The sequence below is a fragment of the Anopheles stephensi genome, chromosome 3 (assembly GCF_013141755.1).
Source record: "Anopheles stephensi strain Indian chromosome 3, UCI_ANSTEP_V1.0, whole genome shotgun sequence".
Lineage (NCBI taxonomy): Eukaryota > Metazoa > Arthropoda > Insecta > Diptera > Culicidae > Anopheles > Anopheles stephensi.
Genome location: NC_050203.1, coordinates 86,513,119 through 86,533,953, shown reverse-complemented (window position 1 = coordinate 86,533,953; position 20,835 = coordinate 86,513,119). Strand labels below are relative to the sequence as shown.

Genomic DNA, 20,835 nt, shown 5'->3' with positions numbered 1-20,835 from the left:
ACGAGATCAGCCTTTAAATATGTGCTGGCTTAACTCCAGCAAGTCTCTCGGTCGGTCTCTCTCTCTCACACACACATCCCAGTTGCAGATAAGAAGCTGATTTATGATGACAGTTTTTGTAAGGTTGTGTGTGCTCACTTTTTTGGGGGTTTTTATTTTGGTCCAGCCGAGGAATTGGAATTTTCTGTGTGCGACAGGCCTTTGCCGTCGTGCAGTGCGTGATGTCTTGGGTAGCAGAGCGCTACCACGACTTCGCAGAACCTGGCCCAACATAGCTGGGCGTGCGTTTCCGTTGGCAATTCTGGCGAAGGGGGAGAAGAGATTGGTTGGTCAGCCGGTGTGGATGCTGAGGTCAGTTGTTCTGGAGGATGTCTGAGTGCCGTTGTAAATGTAAATAGCGTTCTTTGGTTGGGTGGTCGCCCGGGGTTTGCACTGCTACCTCTGAATCGTATTCCCTCGCCATTCCACGACTCGCACCGGCCAGTCGTTATGTGCACTGAATGTTAATAAAAACATTCCCTACCTCCTCTAGAACCTCTTGGGAATGGGTGCAGGCGCTCGAAAAAGGCACCGTTTTTGCTATGGATTCCATTTGGAGAGGTAAGATTCTTGACCACACCAGTCGGCCGGTGGCAACGCGGCTCATGAAGCTGCTAAAATGTGCATGTAACCGAGACGCGCGCTGTGGTTTTTTGGGCAGTGCCACGGTGAGCGATGAAGTTGTATAATTTATCTGCACACCCAGGTGGATGCCGCTGGAACTTGGGACTTGGGCTGCTGCAAGGAATGCAACGTTCAACATAATCATTAGTGCGATAGTGCCGCGGGAAGCAAGTTGTTTTGTGAAGCATCGAGCTGAGTAATCTGAATTTAGCTTGCACTTTAAGGCAAGAGCCCTTGTGAAAAATGTAACATGGCGTATTTTGGTCTAGAATATCCATTCCCTACAGAACAGATCGTTTCTTAATTATGAAAGCAGTTCCGGACATTTTTTTCTTGCTGGAGAGCTTTAACTCAACCTCCAAACTTCCAAAGCTGGAATTCCACAGCAATCAGTGCAAGTTGTCCATTTCACGATGCTTTTCTTTTTTGAGGGCGGACCTTCACGGCCCAACAATAGCTTATCCAGGGCAAAGGAGCCTTCCACAACACATTGCACAGTGAAAAGAAAAACTAAAAGGATTCATACCTTATCCATTCATTCAATGGTAAACAATAGAGCCCAAGCCCTTCGTTAACCGAACCCCAAACCCAAAGTCTCAAGTGGACCGGAGACTCGGCGCAACAAGAGAACCGGAAAGTGTCTGCTACAAAAGCTGTCCACGCGGGGAAACTAGGGAAAAAAGAAAAGCCAGAAAAAGGTGAGCCTCACTTACCGGGGCGCAAAACAAAAAAAAACAGCTAGAAGAGCGAGACTCTTATCTCCGGCGGGCCTGTACTTCATTCGGAACTCTTCTCGGCTCCCGTGGTGGGGGTTTGGAATGCGATGTCCTTGCCGGACACGGTGCACTTGAACTGGAGCTTACCGGCAAGAGGTCCTTTTCAGCATTCTTTCACTCGGAGAGGCGAGCTTGAGGCGGGGGAGAGTCCAATCCAAGGGAAGGCGGAAAAAAACACTCCCTGGGAATACGCTGGAATTTCTTTAGGCTCCCTGTCAGTCAGGGTGGAGGCCCTCACATATTGCCGTTTTTTATCTCGCTTTACACTCAACACCCTTTAAGCACGGTGGAGGTCAGAACCGTGTTTGCCATTTCGAACGAAAGTCAATCCTCTTAGTATGATGTACCACCATTCTGAAGAAGCCGGATAGTGTTCTTTTTTTTCGCCCATCGTTTGGAAATGTTTCTGTCTGCCAGGATTTGTTCGACCAATCGTTGGTTCAATACCGTGAAGCCCTGTCTAATGAATGAGCTGCTTTCGGAGAACAAAAACCCCGGCTTCGAATGGGTATTTGATGGAATGGCCAAAGACACACACAAACACGGGCAAAGGGCCATGGTCTTTCGGTCTGGTGTCTTTTGTTAAGGCTCAAGTCCATCAATTCCGGTGAGGCGAAATGGAATTGAGTGATAAGGGTGTATTTTATCTTTACGGCAAGGGTTCTAAATTAAAGTTTCCTTTGTCTAGGACAAACCTGAGCAATGATGATATTGATTCCAATTAATTATCTCTCACGATATCCTTAATATCCTGCCGGAAGGTTTTGACAGGGGTTAGGTGTGATAGAAACATGAAAAGTGAGACAAGTTATTAAGACTTTTTCTAATTTCTGAATAACAATTTTAAAGTATATTTAAATTTATGTTGAATTTATGTTCAAAATAATTCATAAGCCGTCATTAGAGGGAACGGATCCTTAAAATAGGCCCTGAAAGAAAATTCAGAATTTTTAAGCAAGGTCAGTAAGACGAGGTTTCTTGATCAAAGTCGCTTGGACATTATTTCTTGGACAAGGTCTGCTGGACGAAGTTTCATGTAGCAGATTTCTCGGATGAGGACGCTTAGACAAGGTCTCTTGGACGAAGCCTTCTCGATGAAGCCACTCGGACAATATTTCTTGAATGAAACTTCGTCTAAGAGCCTTGCTGGACCCTTGAAAGAGGTCTGCTAAACGAGGTCTGTTTTACGAAATCTCTTGGACGAGATCTAAATTAAACTCTCCGTTTTCCATCCATCAAACAAAGTTGTTAAAGTAATAATTCCGTTTTTCTTCGTTTTCTTTAATTACTCTTTTCCAATTCCGTGTAACTCCTCAACCATCAACATCATTAATTTAGTCATATTTTGATTACAAAAATGTTTCCCCCCTTTTTGCTACCTTTCCATCCAACAACCTGTCGCCTGTGGACTTTATCGAATTCGTTCCACAACGCACAGGACACAAAACTGATGGGAAATTGATTGATCCTGGCGCTGGTCGATCGCTCACTTGCACTGAGCGTGATATTTTCCACCAACTCCTTCCCTCTCACGCTCACCCTCTCTCTCTCTCTCTCTCTCTCTTGGGAATACTTCCAACGGCTTTCCCTTCGGTTGGGTTGAGACAAGTTTTGTTTCGCTTCGGATGAGATTGGTAAACAAAATTAATGTTGTCATAAAAGTTGGCCAAAGACAACGCAAGACTACGGTGGAAGATTAATTGATATTTTATTTCGTTTGGCCCTGGATCCCATGGCGGGCGCCTGGGCTCCATGGTGTGATATGTTTTCCAATGCTTTTCATTTCGTTATGTTTCCTTTCCGTCGCAGCACTACAGCTAGACACCTTGCTAGATTGTGCATGGCTGTTGGTGCTGATAAAAAAGCGAATAAGCCATTTTCCGTCCCAAGCGGACCGGGAGCGAGTTTTTGGCAATCGCATCCGATAAACCGACCGTCCGAAAGTTGGAGGAAAATGAGCACCGATTTTGATTTATTACGACCTTCATTAACATCTTTCCAGCAAAGTGTTCAACCTTGTACATTTGTTCGGCTGTGAGCTCATTCCGGCGGAGTTTTCCTTTTCCCCACTCGCGCTCTTCGATCCGTTGGGACGATCAACCCAAATGACTAACAGGTGACCGGTTCTTGGTCCGCTGGAGGAAAAAAAGAAGAAGGAAAACGGAAAACTTTCTCCCACACAACCTCTCCGATTGCGTTCGGCTCGGAAGGTGGCCGGTCGTTGGCACAGGATGGTGCCACGATCGATGCAAATGTCGTTATCGTGGCAAATTCATTGTGCGCCCGGACGTTTTGTAGCGTCAACTTTGTAAGTCAATTATTTGCTTTCCACTTTTGCCGCGGCTCACTTTTAATGATATTTTTCGACAGGCGTGCAATCATTCAATTAGCTTGATTTAATAACGATTCCAGCACACAGCGCGGCACCAACGTGTAAAGACGGTTTGGTTTGGTCAATCACTTTGCAGGAAATGGAATGACTGTTGTGCGCGTGTGACAGGAAGCGAAGGTTTCGGACGGTGTGAATTAAAAGGCCATTTAAAGTGAAAGCAGGGGGAGTGAAAAAATCAGAACAGTTCTGTTTAAAATTATTTTCTTCTGCACAGGGAAATATTAATCCCTCACTTCTGTTAAAATAAAGCTGAAAAAGCATAATTTTTTCGACCTTACTCTACGCTTTTCTAATGATTTACGAAACGAAAAACGTTTTCATGCTTTCGTAATGGAAAAGAGAGGAAAATTCCTACAATTTCTAAGCTAAAATCCTTCCATTTTCAATCGTCGGAAAGTGGAAAGAAAAACCCTTTTTCCAGGGAAAACTTCAATCCCGTTGTAAAACCGAGAAAATTGAGCAGAACCCTCCGGAATCAATGGCCCACGCTGCTCGATTCATAAAGATTTTGCTGGAATTTGTGTGACGTGACCTGTCTACTCTGTTCAGGAGGACAAACGAGGACTCCCTCACAAACATACGCCCTGCTGTAATCACCTTCACCACCACCACCACCATCATCATCATCACCATCATCATCAACGGATCGTTTGCACTCGTGAAGAGCAAAGGGTTTTTCGCACGATTTCCCTTTGGCCAACCGAAATTTTCTGTGGGAAATGTTTTTCCTCCTACGAGCGGGTCCTTACTTCTCGGGCAAAGATATTCCTTGAAGCGGATGATGTTGGGTGTCACGATCGAAGCGCATGTTAAATACTGTTATCCTTGAAGCAGTTGAAGTATTGAAGCATGAAGAAGGATTCGGGATAAAGATTTTCAGCCAGAAAATGTTTCCCGAGACGTTGTTGGAGTGAGTTGAAGAAGTAATCAGTGTAATAGATATATCGATTGTCTAGAGAGCACAGTCAAAGCCCCTTTAACAATCTGCCTCAAGATATTTCAACTTCCAAGATATTTGGGACATTCTGTTAGATTATTAGTACTTAGCAAGAAATATAAGCCATCCACAAAATCCTCACATATTCTCATTATTCCTCACCGTATGGCACCCTGCCCATCGTGTTCACGTGCTACCTTTTGTGCTGATTAACTTTAACCACCCCAGAAAGACAAATGGCGTCCTGAGGAGTGTGCCCATACTTCCCGGAAACTCGGTGAGCACTAGAACCCACTCACCAGGCCCTCCCCGGTATCTGTGCGCGGCCGTTGCCATATGATCTCGAGTGTCAAACGACACGCTGCACGACAAGAAGCTAATCTTGTTATCGTATGATAATAACTCAGCTTACAGCACAGCCAGCATTCGTCCCAAACTCACGTCTTCCGCTAGCCGGTCCGTCCTTGGTCATCCGACGTGTTAAGCACACCGCACAACGCAACCGGAACGCCGCCGGAAGAGAGCCATTAGAGGGCGTCCCACATTCGCCCAACCGGAAGGCACCGAACAAGGGATGACACTACACTACTTGTGGAGCGTTCTGTTACGTTCGTTTCCTGCCGTAAGGTTCAACAATCAACCCTTGGCGTTAACAGGTGTGTTGCGGTGAAACAAAGAAGGAACCTTTCAGCCAGGGTTGACTTGAAATCAGGACACTTGATCAGTGACACCCGGTTGCGATTCCGGCAGGTGCCCGTTTTCCACACCGGAATTGTTTTAATTGCTTTGATGTTCGGGATCATCTATTAGGAGGGTCGGAGACGGATGGATGGGCGAGGGCTTAGGTTCGTTAATTGAACCGAGCATAACTTTTACTTTCATTGGGACAGGAAAATGATGTGAGCTTTTGTCTTGAGGAGAACAGGTTGCCAAGGTGTGAGATGTTTAGAAATAGGCTTCTATAACAGTTGTTGCCAAAATAATACCGATGGCGTATCATTATCTTTAAACATGTGATACTCGTGGCAATCTTCCCATGTTTGGACGGAAAGTCCTCAAGAGCTTCTTCCAAACGCCAACCAATAAGCTCTGGCTGATTTGAAGTTTAATATTTGGACACAGTTTCCAACAATTCCTGACGTGTGTACAAGCATTAGCCAACTTCTCCTAATGGATGTGATTTGACGTACTTTGGCTTCTCGTCGAGCAGCACAACAAAGGACATCAGACTCACACTCGGTCAAAGCATCCGGCATTCATGCATAAAATATGAACGGAGTAAATTCGGCGTCCACTCACTCAACCGTGACACCCGCTCGAAAACGTCAAGCCACCGTATTTAGGTCAGATACGGGTGCACTCACCACCCAGCACAGCTTCACACGAGCACGGGCGCCCAAGCATTAATGCCACTCGAGCAAACGCCACTGTTTGCACTCGAAATCTCCATCCGTCCATCATCGACAGCGCGTTTCAATATAATCAGCGACCAAACCAAAGTGTCGTTAGCATAACAGTCGCGGCAGCATACGCCAGCGTGCCCGCTAATCTTGCGAGTGGACACAGAAGAGCGGACACAAACACAATCGGGCCATCGAGGTTTGTCTAAATAGTTTACCTTTACCGGGTACCAGCCGACGCACCGGTCAAACACTTTGGCCTGCTGCTTTGTTGGCTTTGCGACTGTTAAATATCACTCTCGGCCCAAGTGACGACGGATACACGGGACACCACGTCTTTGTTCGTTTACATTTCGTTAATTAAACTTCACTTGCGCGCATCATCAATGATAACGAGGCGCTGTCTAACGACCGAAACCGTTGAAGGTCTTGCCCTCATTACCCGGCCGCGACTATGGCTCCAGTGCAGGCAAAGAGTACTTAATCTCCACGTCCGTCGGCGACGACCGAAGCTTCCCGAGACCGAAGTTTCCGGGAGATTATTATATCTTCATCACCTTGGTGGAGTTAATTCCGAGGACCGAGGGTTTCTATTACATCCTTTCCCTTGCTGTTGACGAACTTCAGCCTAGAATTAAGTGTGGCCACAGAGATCGTCCATGCATCTCGGTTCTAGACCAGGCATTGGAATTAATTCCTTCCTACTGAAAGAACAGCGTGCTTCAACTTTATTCTAGCCGAACAACAAATTAAATTTTCACCTGCCTATGCGGCCCGAATCTTGCAGCCTCTGACTCCAAATAGTTTCCCCGAAGGGGGGGCCTACCCACTGGCACAAGATGAATTCATTCCGTATGCACCTAACACCTCTCGCTCACTCTCTCGCTTCCAATTCAGTCCAAAGTATCATCCAAACAGATGATTCCAAGCATCTAATGCTACTGAGCCTGACAGAAGGAATCATTGGAATGATGGAAGCTGCCCTGGACCGACGAGTGCCTCCTCCGGAGTGTCTGGAGTGCATTGTTTCGCTTCGAAGGCATACCGATGCTCGAACTCATCGCTACGTTGCACTCCATTTTCTTGGTAATGCTACGACAATTCCCTTTACAGTACGGACGGATGTAATGAAGCATAATTTAGAGACACTTGTGCGCGCCCTTGCCACCGGCCGGCTGTCCACGGTATGACGCCTGCAATAATGACGGAACCCTCCGGTGGGTGAAGATGAGATATTGGAGAAGAGAAAAATGTCCTACGAAAGCAGCAGAAGTCGTACGGCAGTTGATGATTTCAAAGAAAGCAGAAGCTTCCATTGAAATGCTACTTGTTTCTCTGTCGGAAGGTGCTATTTATGTAAGCAAAAGAGGCTGGGAAGCCGGTACGCTCTACGAAAGGTAAACAAATTCAAGCACCAGACAGACGCTTATTCATTCTTTTGATATTCGGAGAAGCTCATCAGCAGCAGGCCCGAGAAGAGTTGAACCGCCCTCGAAGGTTGAGTAGAAAATAATAACTTAATGCGATTACAATGATCGATCAACGTGATTGCTCTCGATTTGTAGAACAATGTTAAGGGCGGAAGACAGGTCTGGGAATGAGAGCCTAGCATAGCAAACCTCTTCCGAAAGGTTGATTTTTCACTTCAATCTGAATAGTGTATTCTGAGAATGTAGATCTCCTCAACATCAGCATCTGATAATCTTTGAGATGCACCGTACATTGTGTTTATAGTGCAGTTTATTGATCGACAAGATCCACTGCTTGGTTACAATCTATAACCAATCCCAACCAACTGTTACATCCAACCACGCACGAAGATCAAATTACAGCCTATTTATTTCGAGCCTTAAAAAATAGGGCCCCCATAATTTACCCATTAGTTTTGAACGTTTTTAACTCTCCTTAAAGTCCAAATCTTAAAGTCTCACCAACATCCTCAAAGACCCCGCAATCCCGTGGAACGTGGAAGGATTCCTAGTTTTATGGCATTAATTGGTCGACTCACCCGACCCGAGGCTTTTACGTCCCTTCTTGCCCATGCCCCGATGCGATAATGAGATAAACATTATATGACTCATCGGAAGGCATCGTCTTCGTCTTTGCCGTCGTCGTCCAAAAATCTCTTCCGAATCTCAAACAGCAAGCTCAACCCAACACGGGCGGCTTCCATTAGCGCAGAAGGAACTACCATTCGCCTTCGGTAAGGTTGTAATCTTCGTCCCTTCGTCGACCGAAAGCCGACGGAAGAAACAACTTCAACAAGGCGGCGAAGAGAAAGATAAATACGCCCGGTGGTGGTGGTGGTGGTCCTCGGTCGGTCGGTCGTCTTTCACGCCCGAGATTCATTCCGTCGGGACCTCTGTCTGTGCCGTCGTCGTCCTGTGTCGCGGTGGGAAAGGATCGGTTACCTTCGGTCTTCAACACTGTCACGCTTCATTAAAATTTACCAACAAAACCGCTCGCCCAGTCCATTAGAGTTGCGAGCGCTTGGCGAATGGTGGCCACTTGAGTCACAGTACTCGGGGAAGAATGGGTAGGAGAACAAGGGACAGTTGTCTTAAGGTGAGTCCTGCGTCTACCTGCGCCACTATTTTACACCTTTTCCCATGCCACTTTCCACAGATTGCGGCGTTAAAGTCAGCTGACCCGGGGGTAAAAGAATCGCCCAACCACAATGTCCGCCCTATTGTACATGGCATTAACCACGTGTAACAACCACGAGCAGCAAAAAAAAGGAACGCAAAGCTGAGAAAAAAAACAAGGACCAATATTAGCTTGTAACGTCCCGAACCCCGAAACGAACACTTTGAAACGAAGCGTGGCCAGCAGACCAGCAAAGAGACACTGTGTAGGAGTGAGCGAACAGCGTGTCTGTGTGTGTGTGTGTGTGCTATGTTTGTTTTAACACTTGAAATTAATTACTATCATCAGGCTTAACCGCACGCTGGCCACCATACTGTGCACCAGCGTATCATCGTGGTAGACCACCGACCGCGTCCGCATCCGAAGAAGCCTTCGAGTGAGCGCTGTTTGGCGTTCTACGTCGGAACCGGGCACGCTGCCTGGTATGCTCGGCCGTACGGTTCGCTGTTCGGGCCCGTCGGACAAGCTGGCAAACATGAGCATGCTAACCGAGCAACAGCATGCCGCACGCATATGGTTGGGATTTTGTTGTTAGCCGAGTTAAAAGTATTGTTGTACAGCTGCTAATGGTCGTGTGTTGGTTACAGGTACACCGTACTCAACGGATTCAGGATGCTTTGGAAACAAAAAATGGAATCGATGTGTTGTTGGCACGGATCATTGTAGTTGAGCATATAGAGGCTCACCAATTGAATTACTTTGAGGATTTTTTTGAAATATTTCCCGGATGAGGAAATTAGGGACGCCTCTCAAAGCTCAAAGGCCTGTGGACTTCAACAGACATTTTTGGTCAACTCGGAGGATGTTCAGATGTTAGAGATTCAAATTAAAACCACAAAAAATGGAATAGTTCCAGAATGATCAAATCCAACGTGAGCTCTAATCGTCGAAGATTTGTTCGAACACTGCTTTCGAAAGACGCGAATACGTGATAAAAACTTCTCCAGGCCCAGATTGTTTAAACTTTCACCGAACCAACACGTGCTAACCAATAATATTTATATGATCACCCTTGTTTTTGTGTTTCTCCGCCCATCTTTCACACTTACGACGTCGTATGCGCCATATGTTGAGCGTCCAAAATCCAGACTTTAGGACCAAGGACCTTTCCTCCCCTCGGACATGAAACAAGGATTTGTTACCGAAAGCGTTCAGTCATCATCGCCTCATACACACACGTACATTAATCTTCGCCTCGTTTTGCCACTCCCTCTCACTGTCCCGTTGACCAGCCAAATGCTGCCCAAGTGACGACGCCCCACTTTGTCTCAAGTTGAAGTGTATGAGGACTTTTCCAAGCGAGCCTTCAGCACACGGTCCTTGCTAAGAGCACACCAAGGCCGGGAAAGCACTTCTCTGATCCCTAACTCTTGGTGCGTGAGGTTAGGAATCTCATTAAAGTGTGTAAACACCAATCAAATTTATCTCAATGGTTATCGTGGGCGCTACGCTCAGACAAGAGCTCCACCAAGTATCCCGGACCGGCGAGAGTCGCGAGGTATTTCGGTGGGCTTGGCAGCGTTTGAAACGTCAGCGCTTGGTCGACGCTTGGAGAGGTCATTTTTCACCGCACAAACAATGGGATACCCGGCAGGACCGGGAACTCGGGAAGGATTCCACCAGGGCTTCTATCCCGACGGTGTGAAGGGATCATAATTCATCGTCCTGTCGGTGTCGGGGATGGTGGGATATTAGAATGCCGCGAACAGTAAAGGTGCTAAGCATTAAATCATCCCCGGGCGGTGGAGCTGAGGGGGAGAGAGAGAGATTGAAAGAGAAGGGGCGAAGGTTTTGTTCTTCGCTCCGTGGTGTCCCTTGTTTCGGGAAGGATTTGTACTCATCAAGAGAAACACTGGGAGGGCGTGTTTCTGGTGAGGTTGCTTTCATCAGATCATTTGTCGCGCATTCATTATGATTTGTCTTGCGTTTTGGTGTTGAAAAGAAATCTTCAGGAGAGTTATTTGAAGAATTGTTTTATTAAAAGGGAGTTCTGTATGAATTTTAACATAAACTTTTCCATTTCTTTTACTTTCAGGTGAGTACAGATATTCAAACAGACAGTTCTACTCCACCGACTGCGAAACATCAACTCAAGAAGGTATTGTAGCACTCAGCGCTCTTCTACAAATTGATCCAACAAGCAAGACAACACAACTTTGATGGATGAAGTACCACAGAACTCAGCTGAACATCACAGTAATGATCACGTTCGTCTTTAGAGCTGCCAAACAAAAACTGCCCCAATAATTCCTCCTCGTAAACGCCCTACTGGTGACGGGGGATTTGTTTTGTAGGTCAAACGCTTCAGTACAGTAAACGCTTTCGTGGTGCGATACATTTACTGTGCCGCATTGGCATCATTTTACTTCCTTTCTAACGTTCCAGCGTGGTACGTCACCGAGTCCAAGAGGGATGTCCAAGGATTAAGGTCATTTTTCGGTAATCCAGGATATCGCTCCTCGTTTGTAGATGTGTTTTTCGCGTACTTCCTTTCCTTACTGTCTAATAAAACGTACGTGTTTTGGCAGAATTTGAGGCGCTTTTGAAATCTACTTTGGACACGCGTTCAGCGGGAATTTCCCCGGCCAATGGTTGGGGATGTTTGAAGGGAGAAGAACAATATAAATGGATCATTGCTTGGGAGTGTTTGATAATCATTTTGAAAACACACAGCAGGAATTGATTACCCACGGCTTCCTTATATCTCGCACTACATCGATCGTCCGTGGCTTTAAGCGCAATAAACGATGGAGGATAAAATCGACCCCCTAAATAAAAAAAAAAAACAGGGCGAAATTTGATGTGAGTCCACCAATTCTCGGCAAAAGCTTGGGTCGATCCCGTGGTAAGCTTCCGAGAGGACGAAAAATGGCCGGTATTTGGTTGCGTGAACTTTGACCCACACTGTAAACCTAACCCGCACACAAACGTCCACATCGTCCGGCGGCTAGAACTCCGGCAGGCCGGATACACATTTCACCCAATAGAGTAATCCATTTCCCGGCTATAAATCCGCTCAATTTTCGTTCTCCAAACAATACCACGCTACTGCATGGAAAAAAATATTGGTCAGATTATGGGCGAACCTTATGTTTGGCGGATGAGCTCCTCCACCATCAAGACCCATGGATCACGATGACCTATAGGGCCGGGATAGGCCGCTTGATGATCGCCACGGCAAAAAAGGGAAAGATAAGTATTGTGCACTTCGTAATAAATTTGCTCCGATTTAGCGGGGATGTAGAGGCCCTCCCGTAGAAGTTCCCATATTTATCCCTAATAGGTCCGCGGCCACTTTTCATCGTGGGTGATCGATCGTGGGGTTCCACAAATTGAAGGTGATTGAATCCGCAACTTATCGGAGAACGTGCTTTTAAAGACTGCACACACCCAACGCTCAGGACTCTCCGCTATTGTGGGACTCCAAATGGGTTTCGATTGTTTTCTGAACAACAACAACAACAGCTGATTGTCCCTGGTGGGTGGCCCGATACGATGCAGCTCGGTAAATACACTGCACTCCATTCGCGTACGCCACGCTCGAGCTCCAGACATAATGTTGGGTATCATTTTTGTCCCAATTTAATCGCTCCGAATGATTGTGAGGTGGATTGTGGGCTGAGTGGCGGGAAAAAGGGGAGCAGCGAGCAACAGGAGGGGGCGAAATTTCATTGACCTTGCACAGGGAGAAATTATGTTGTCCGCAATTGCAGACACTGCATACACACTGCAACCTCCTGAATGGCAGCCGAGCGTAAAGCGTTCATTGTTTGCACCTACTTTTTCCCAGCCGTGTTTTTTTGTCTGCTTCTTGTTTTCCCTCACTTTTGCATTCGTCGCCACCCGCACAGCCCATAATGCACTTGTTTTTGGCGTTGCTGCACGCGCTTCGCATAGTTGTTTCATAGCAATCGCAATCCCTCAAAACCCGGAGAGTGCTCGGGCAGAAGACTATTAAGCGATTAAAATGCATTATCAGGGCTCGTTGATGTTTGCAGCCTTTTTTTTTGCTGGGCCGGATTTTTCTGTTGCTGTTTTTCCACTTGGACCCCCTTAAAAATGAAGGTGCTGATGTGCATAATTTCCGGGCATATGGGCCAGTGGAATGTGTTTCGTGTGAATATACCTGTTATAAAACACTCCAGCACCACTTGCCCATCTACCTCGTGTGGCCAGTATGCTTTTCATTACCAATCATACCGTCGATAGCACAATAAAATAAGCGATATTGGTGGCTTGGTTTTAATTTCCCCTATTGTTTCGGGTGTATCGGTGTAGCGAAAAGATGATCATTGAATTTACGCCGCACGTGCTCTCGCGCTAGTTCGGCTGCCAACGGTGGCAGCACGGTGGTTTTTCTATGAGTGCTGTAATTAATTTTAATTACTTGCACCTGAAGAATTTTTCCAGCGCAAAATGGGGTATGGATTTTGTATTTTTTTTTTGCATTTTCCGTTCGTAAATCGTGCGTGTGCGTGCGGTGATGATGATACAATTGGAATGTAATTGGTCAGCTAGCCAACAAGAGGTGTGCTAGTGCAATTGTTGAATCTCGCGGTGGATACGCGAACGAGGTCTCTTGAAACATATTTGAGGTGAATTTTGTTACATTTTAAAGTTTAGGTTGAAATGGTGTGGTAGAAAATAAATTATACAATATTGTTTTTGGTCCTTCAGCAGTTGTAGGTAGATTCAAATAATAATTCTCCATGGATAGAACTCGACTTGACACTCTAAACGCTAATTTGAGATCTATCTACTCAGTCAACTGATTGCATGCTGTCAGTGCAGTCATTTGACTGAAGTAATAGTAATCAACTAACTTAATTTTAAATTTCAGTATTCTATTGGTTCATAAATTCTTTATTTTAAATTTTTAAATTTGTGGGTTGGATTTTATTTTCTGCGATGTAATCCGTAAATCTTCTACTAAGTCTAGAGAAAGAGAATTCGATTCGATATCATAAACATCAATACGAAAGCAGTCAACTTGTCTTTTTTGTCTATTGGCTGCATGCTGTCAATGCTGTCATTTGACTTAAGCTATAGCAATAAACGTATTTATGTTTAAACTACATTTTCCAACAGGTAAACCTTTTCTCAATGACATCATATACTTTAATACTAGACTTAAAATCTTAAGTACATGTTTCTTCAGAAAAATATACTCTATTCGTTTTCAAAAGAACTATTTCCTCTCTGAAAAGCTGCTACCTCATTCTGTAACCCACCAAGCAGCAGAAGTAAAGGAATTACAGCTCACCGGAGACATTTCTATTAAGTAAAGCATGCACCAGACTTTCGACGACCCATTTATCGTTGCCTTTTCAGGTTCGCTCTTTCTTTGCTTCGCCTAACCAATAAAAACACCATTTTTCCTGCACGGTGTACGAGTAGCCACATTCCAAGTCACCGTGTTTCACGGCTATCCGCTGCCACAGCTGACCATAAACTCACACGTCATCGTCCTCGTCGTCGTCGTCTGCTATTAGCGTTGATTGTTGGAACAAAATGTAAGCTAGTGTTTTGCGGTGAGGTCAAGTGAACCGTACAAAAAACAGCGAATGCGTTCCCGCGGTCCTACCGCAAGCAATAATCAAGGATCGGCGAGTACTTAAAGTGACGGGACGCACGGGACTTTGGGCAAGGAATGTTGTTCAGCTACAGCACGGCGCACTTTTGCGTGATGCTTATGATTAATGTTGTGTAATTTCTGGCAAATTAATTCCAGATTACGATGGCTGTGGGCGATGGTGCATGCAGCACGCCCACGGAGAGTCCTAGTCGAAAGGTTTCGGTTTAACTTCTTGGCGGTCGATTTCACTTTAGATCTTGGGAGGAGCTTTAAGTCGAGTCGTCGGGGGAGAATAAGCTCACCCATACACCACTAAAGCGCATTAGATTGATTTAATCGTTTGTCGGTGACCATTAATTTCCGCTTTTGCGCGAGCACTGTAGCAAAAGGAAGACGCTTTTTCCACTGCAAAAGGCAGAAGGCATTAAGGTGAAGGTGACGCGTCTGCTAATACAATCCGTACACACACACGCCCAGAAGCCTGCCCAGAACCTGTATAAGCGATTATTTTCACTGCCAAAGTGACACCATTTTCTCCCACCAGGGTTTTTCCTCGTTTGTTTTCCCCTGAAGGCGAGCCTGGTAACTTTCTGGCCACAGTTAGTTAAAGCGCACTCCACGAATTTTCGCAGCATGACACACCGGAAAGCAGAGAGAGAGAGAGAGCGAAACAAAAAAAACGCACACACAATCAAAGCACCTCACCTGCCCGTGGGCAATTTTCTCATCACCACAAAAAGGAAAACTCAGCAACGGCAACAACAACAAGAAAACCCTGGAGGAAAAGCGAAAACCCCATCCCAGGTTGAGTTTGGTTTTGTGTTTCTAAAATAGACTGGCACGGTTGTGCCTTTTTGTCTCGTATTATGTCGCTTGCTTCTCAAAAAAAAAAAGGAAAAACCTCCAACCCAACTCCGAAGCCTCTTCACTCGGCGACGAGAGTGAACTTTTCCCATTTTCCTATTATGCTAATTTAGGTCCCTGTGGCGTAAAATCAATTCCTGCTCCCGAAATTAACTCACCCGGCTCGATGTCAGGCCTTTCCAACCGGGGTTCTTTTGGGACATTTGGGCACGTGGGACCGGGTTGACAGGGAGGGATGGTGAGGATGCTTTTCGAAAGGTTTTCGTGAAAGGAGGCTTCCTCGGAAGCCACGCGGGACAAGCTTTGAAAGAGTCGTTAGGAGGTTGTTGTTCCTTTTTGTCAGTTAACATACATGTTCAATGATTATAAATGCTCTGGTAAGGAACATGGAAGAAATTAGCAATATTCGAAAGAGATCAGGGGTCACTGATTACAGTTTGAACTTTAAAATTTTTGTTGAAAATTTCTCAATGAATTAAGTGATAAAACTATATTTAAAAAATAAAAACTACAGTTGATACAACAACAATCAACAAGATAACTGAACCAAGAAAAAGCTGACAAGATAATGAACACAAATGAACCACAAATGAATCATTGGAATAGTCTAAGATCTGTCATTAGGAAATGAGCCTAGAAGTGATCAATTTCTTCCCATATGAATTCCGTGAAACCTTGAACTTATAATCCGCTTTCGTGAGGAATTTCTGACACCTGTTCTGAACCGTGAAACTGAACAACTTCTCCACAATAAACTACCATCCAATGTTCGATCCTATTGTCGATGAATTATAAAAAAAAGTTCCGGAAAATCGCTTCCACTCGAGTACTTCCCGTATGCCATCAGGGCCATTTTGACATGTCGCAGCTTAATTGAGCCTAAAACATTTGAATACGGAATTTGTCGCTCAATCAAAAGAACATTCTGCATCCTTCAATCACCATTACGCAGTCCCAATGTAAGCCATCAGCAACCCCGTACGTAGTATACATGTTCCAGGCAATTCCGGTCGGTGGCAATCACTGCCATCGGCAATAACAATACCCGAGCTGAGGGCAGCTTCAACAAATCGTTCCATTTTCCATAATTGCCTGCATCAGCGCCAAACAACGCTGCCCGGCTGCCCGGCTGCCCGATGTAAATAAACATATTAATTGCACCGGCAGCCGGTACCGATCGATTACGTCCTCAAAGGGTACCACAGGAGAGGACACCTTTTCGGTAGCAATTCGCCCCAGCAATCGTTTGTTCCGTGATTGATTTATTGCTTGTATTGACCCGTTTTGTGCTGCGCTTCTGATAAAAGCCACCCTGTACGGTGGCACTACGGTGCGGATGGAACGGCCCAGAATGGGTGGCCCGACCCGGTGGGTCGTATGTTGCCCGTTTATTGCCGAGATTGCTGAGATTGTGTCGGGCGAGAGCACTCACCGGTCTCACCGACAGTTAATGGTACACACACGGCTTCTCGGTATATTAGGTCATGGGGCAGAACGCGCACCGTTGCGTTCGGGTAACATTTTCATAATTAATTATATCAATTTATATTTACATACTGTTAACCGCAACCACACACACACACACACAGTCGCACACCCGCCGGGAAAGCTTTTTCCATGAAACGAACAACGAACAAACGATACACATCCATTCTTCCGATCTTCTTTGGTACGGTGCAATGGGGGAGGTAAAAACTAGGACGATGAAAATGTTAACCACCACTTGCCACCATGCCTTTGGTGTAGTGCTACTCCAAGTGCCTGAAGAAAAGCATGGGAAATGGAAAGCACAGTTCGGTCGGTTTTTCCACTCGAGCAGCACAACATGCATCGCGCCGTGTGGGCCACCGTGACAAGCGGGCAAGGACAAAATGGCACTCGACAGCAGCTCCAACTCATAAACACTCTAATCTGACTACATGCGCATTATGGATTATTATAAGTGTATTAACGAAGCATGTGAGATCAATTTACGAAAATGCTAAACATGTAACCTGAGGAGCGTGCGCGCGCCTGTGTGTTTGCAGTGTTCCGGCGGCGGGCTGGTGGCAGAAAGAACAGGGATTAAGGATAAACGAACTGCTGCTTCAGTGCTTGGCGTCATAATGAATCCATAACATGCAACAAGCTCGCCCTTTTCTCTCTCTCTCTCTCTGTCTCTTAACCGATGAAAAGCAGCACGCATGTGGAAAGGGTGAAAAATTGCTCACTTTTTTGTGTAAAGTTTCAGTGAAGCATCCTTAGCGTGAAGAAGGTACTTTTGGTCGAGATTTAAAAATAATCTCATTTGAATAATTTCATCGAGTGTGCTGCAAGAGTGAAGTGATTTGATTATTTTGTTTTCATGTTTTACTTACTAATCGTATTTGTTTTAACTACCTTCAATGGACAATACAATTTGTAATATTTGAAAGGTATGTCAAGTTTGAATGTGTTAGTTCTTTTTATATTGCCATATGAAGGAGGACACCTTAAACTACCGACTCCAAAAAGGTGTCATCCAATTGCCACGAATTGCCATCCATCTAGGAATATCCTGGAAAGTCATCGAACCAAGATCTGCAATGAGGCGAAAAATATTTCCTGGCCGAACTGATAAGGATCTGTCCTTGCAAAGTTTATTTTAATGATTATTTATATTTATATGAAATCCTTGAGCGATATCTCTTGGTCAAGGATCCTAAGGACTCTCGATCGCCGACTCTTGAACAAGGCTTCATGAACGAAGTCCTGTGGATAAGGCCTCTAGGACGAGACTCATAGTTAAACCCACTATTGAGGTCAGATAAACATTCAGAGATGACGAGGCTCAATCCTCCAAGGAACATCTGCGTGAAAGAAAAGAACAGCTTCTTTAAAATTGTATTTTTTAAATCTCCTGAAGCTTCTGTGCCTCTGCCACTTGAAACTATGAATCTGTTGTAGGTAATAAAAATCAATTCCCAGCTTTCCCGTTCCGTATGTTGAACTGCGGTTTGCAATGTTTGCAACCGAAACAGGGGCAAAACAAAAGAGCGTCAAATAAAATAAATTTTAACTCCACACACACACACACACACACACACACACACACAATATGCTGCCTTGGACCCATCTGTCAGTGCCGCGTAACGTCATCACCAGCAACCGGATTGTCATCGTTTTGCATCCCTCGCATCGGTTCTCCAGTTCGCAGCCAGTAACCTGTGTGTGCGCGGTGTGTGTGTTTCTGCGGTCACCATAAAATGCCACAATTTATGCCGAAAACATTTACATGGCATCAATCAAACGGGCAAATAGTTTGGATATCGATCAAGCAAACCCACATACTACGGCAAGCGTAATGCCCTTTTTTGTGCACTGTTTTCTTCTCTCTGTCTCTCTCTCTCTCTCTCTCTCTCTCTCTTTCCCTTTTCCTGCACCTTCTTGCTTGGGTTTATGATTGTACGGAATTGCGCTTCATGCTCCACAAGGTACAACCACATAAACAGAAACGTAAACATTCATCACCCCCGAGTCCGGAGCACATCCGACATTCGGCCAGGTGGAAATGGATCGGCCGCTTTTCTTTGGTGCGGTTTTGTAGCGTTCCTTCGCAAAAGTGCTATCGAGCTGCGGTTTCGATCGGTGGCTAGCTGGCTGGCGTAGGTCAGTTGCTGCTGCTGCTGTTGATGAGGAGGACGAGCAGCAGAAGGACTGACGATATAAAAGCTCTGGAAGACGATGAAAGCAAAACCATAAAAGTTTGAATGATAAATCAAACGTTGAACTTGGTGGAAGTCACTGGTGCGAACATTCGCACCTTTTTAAGCTTCGTGGCTTTGCCTTTTAACCTTTTTTAAGCATTTTTTTCCTAGTTTTGTAAAGATATTATTTAAATATATGCAACTTTAGAAGAGAAATCCATTTCGAGAGAAAGAAACACGATTGTCTTGCATAATCAAATCAAATCACGCTTCCCCATTGACCAAAAGCGAGTTTTCTAATCTGTCTAATGAACTTTTCGCTTCAAAATGCATTTGTGAAGTTTGACCCCTTTTTAGTGGAAACTTTCGAAACACTTGAACACTACCGGAAAAAATAAAATAAAACTAAATTAAAATATAAACGAAACCGACGTGCTCGCCGTATAAAATATGCTCTGCAAAACAAAGGAAATGCGGCGTTTTTGTGTGTGTGTGAGTGTTATCATTTGAGGCATTTTCCTTTTTTTGCATTTAAAACTTTCCATGCCACGCTTCATAAATTTGTCGCACCGCGAGTTAGCTTAGGAGGGCGGGGCCGATGCACTGTCCAGAGCTCCATTGAAAAACAATTTTCCTAATGCAAATTTCGGACAGAAGTCACGTTTTATCTGCTGCTGCAGCCACCAGTAGAGCAGCGAGATTTCCGGCTTGTTTTAGGATGCACGAAAAAGCGGTGAAAATAGTTTCAATTTTTCTCTGCAGATTTTCATTGCACATGACCGTTTAGCTTTTTTCAAAACGATCGCCCGAATGTAGGTTAAGAGCGTTGATTCGTTAGGAACCTAGGCTCGGCAATCGGAACTATGAGCGGCTGCATAATAAACGGCATGCGCACTCCCGGCTCGTATTGAAATGAGTGAAGCAATTTCCGGCGTTTGTCCTTCCGGCAGCGATGACGATCGCCCATTTCCCAGGGTACCCGATCGGGTGACGCTTTTGGGAAAATTCTTCCAAAAACCCATCGTCATCCTCAAGAAGCGCCGAGACAGTAAAAGATTGGAGACACTGCTTGGAGCGAATGATTTTTCGTTATTCGAAAAGAAATGAGAAAGAAACAACAGACCCAACAACCCACCCACCGAACGTGTCGACTGACAGTGAGTAGAGGAAATGGGATTGAAAAGTTTTCCCAACTTTGTCATCGTCCAGTGTCGCGTCCTCGCCCCGAAAGGAGGTGCAATCATTTTCCGCAATAAAACAGCAATCAAGAGTGCACTTGCCGACTTCGGGGCGGTTGCATCGCTCGCGGAAGTGCAGTTGATAGGGGGGGAGAGATTGTTAAAATGGTGTGATGGGGGTGACTACCGGACAGACCTCCGAATGGTATGGTAGGTTGCTCCTTAATAGCACAAATGATAGCGACGTGAAACTTGGCCGCTGCTTCCAAGGACACATGCTCGTACGCGTCGATCGGGAAGGAAGTTTTGCAAAATGCTGAGCTGGTGGTTGAGTTTTATTGAACGACATTTATAACACAACAAATGATCCGCGGGAGTAACAGTGTGCCATTGTCTGTGTGTGTGTGTGTCGTGATGGGTTATTTTATGTGCGTTTGGTTTTGGAATGAACTTCGAGAAAATATTGCGAACCATTTACAACACTTTGTCAACGGAAGCGAGTTGGATCCACCGTGCTATTGAAGGAAAATAGACGTTTATCGACTGCAACGGAGATTGATAGTGATATTTAAAGCTAGGAAGCAGCATACGATTGAACCGTACCTGTTTGTGTTAGGAGTCGAAACAGTGTTAAACAGATAGAAAGGAAAAGAAGGAAAAAGGCAGCCATAAGACAGACGAATTAAAGTATATAAACGGAAAAAATAAAAGTGAAATATTCGCTTTATTATTATAAACT

At 45.2% G+C, this 20,835-nt stretch overlaps 1 protein-coding gene across 9 annotated transcripts in view; it reads left to right on the top strand.

Annotated features, from left to right (window-relative positions):
* The window catches only part of LOC118513917 (protein madd-4), a 123,698-nt gene that overhangs the window by 39,750 nt on the left and 63,113 nt on the right, over positions 1 to 20,835 (top strand). The window contains exon 1 of one of the 9 annotated variants that reach the window (XM_036060269.1): positions 10,894 to 10,912. The exons of the other annotated variants lie outside the window; for them this stretch is intronic. The gene's annotated coding sequence lies outside the window, so the exon portion shown is untranslated. Of the gene's footprint in view, positions 1 to 10,893; positions 10,913 to 20,835 lie in introns of those variants that run through there. 9 annotated transcript variants of the gene reach the window in all.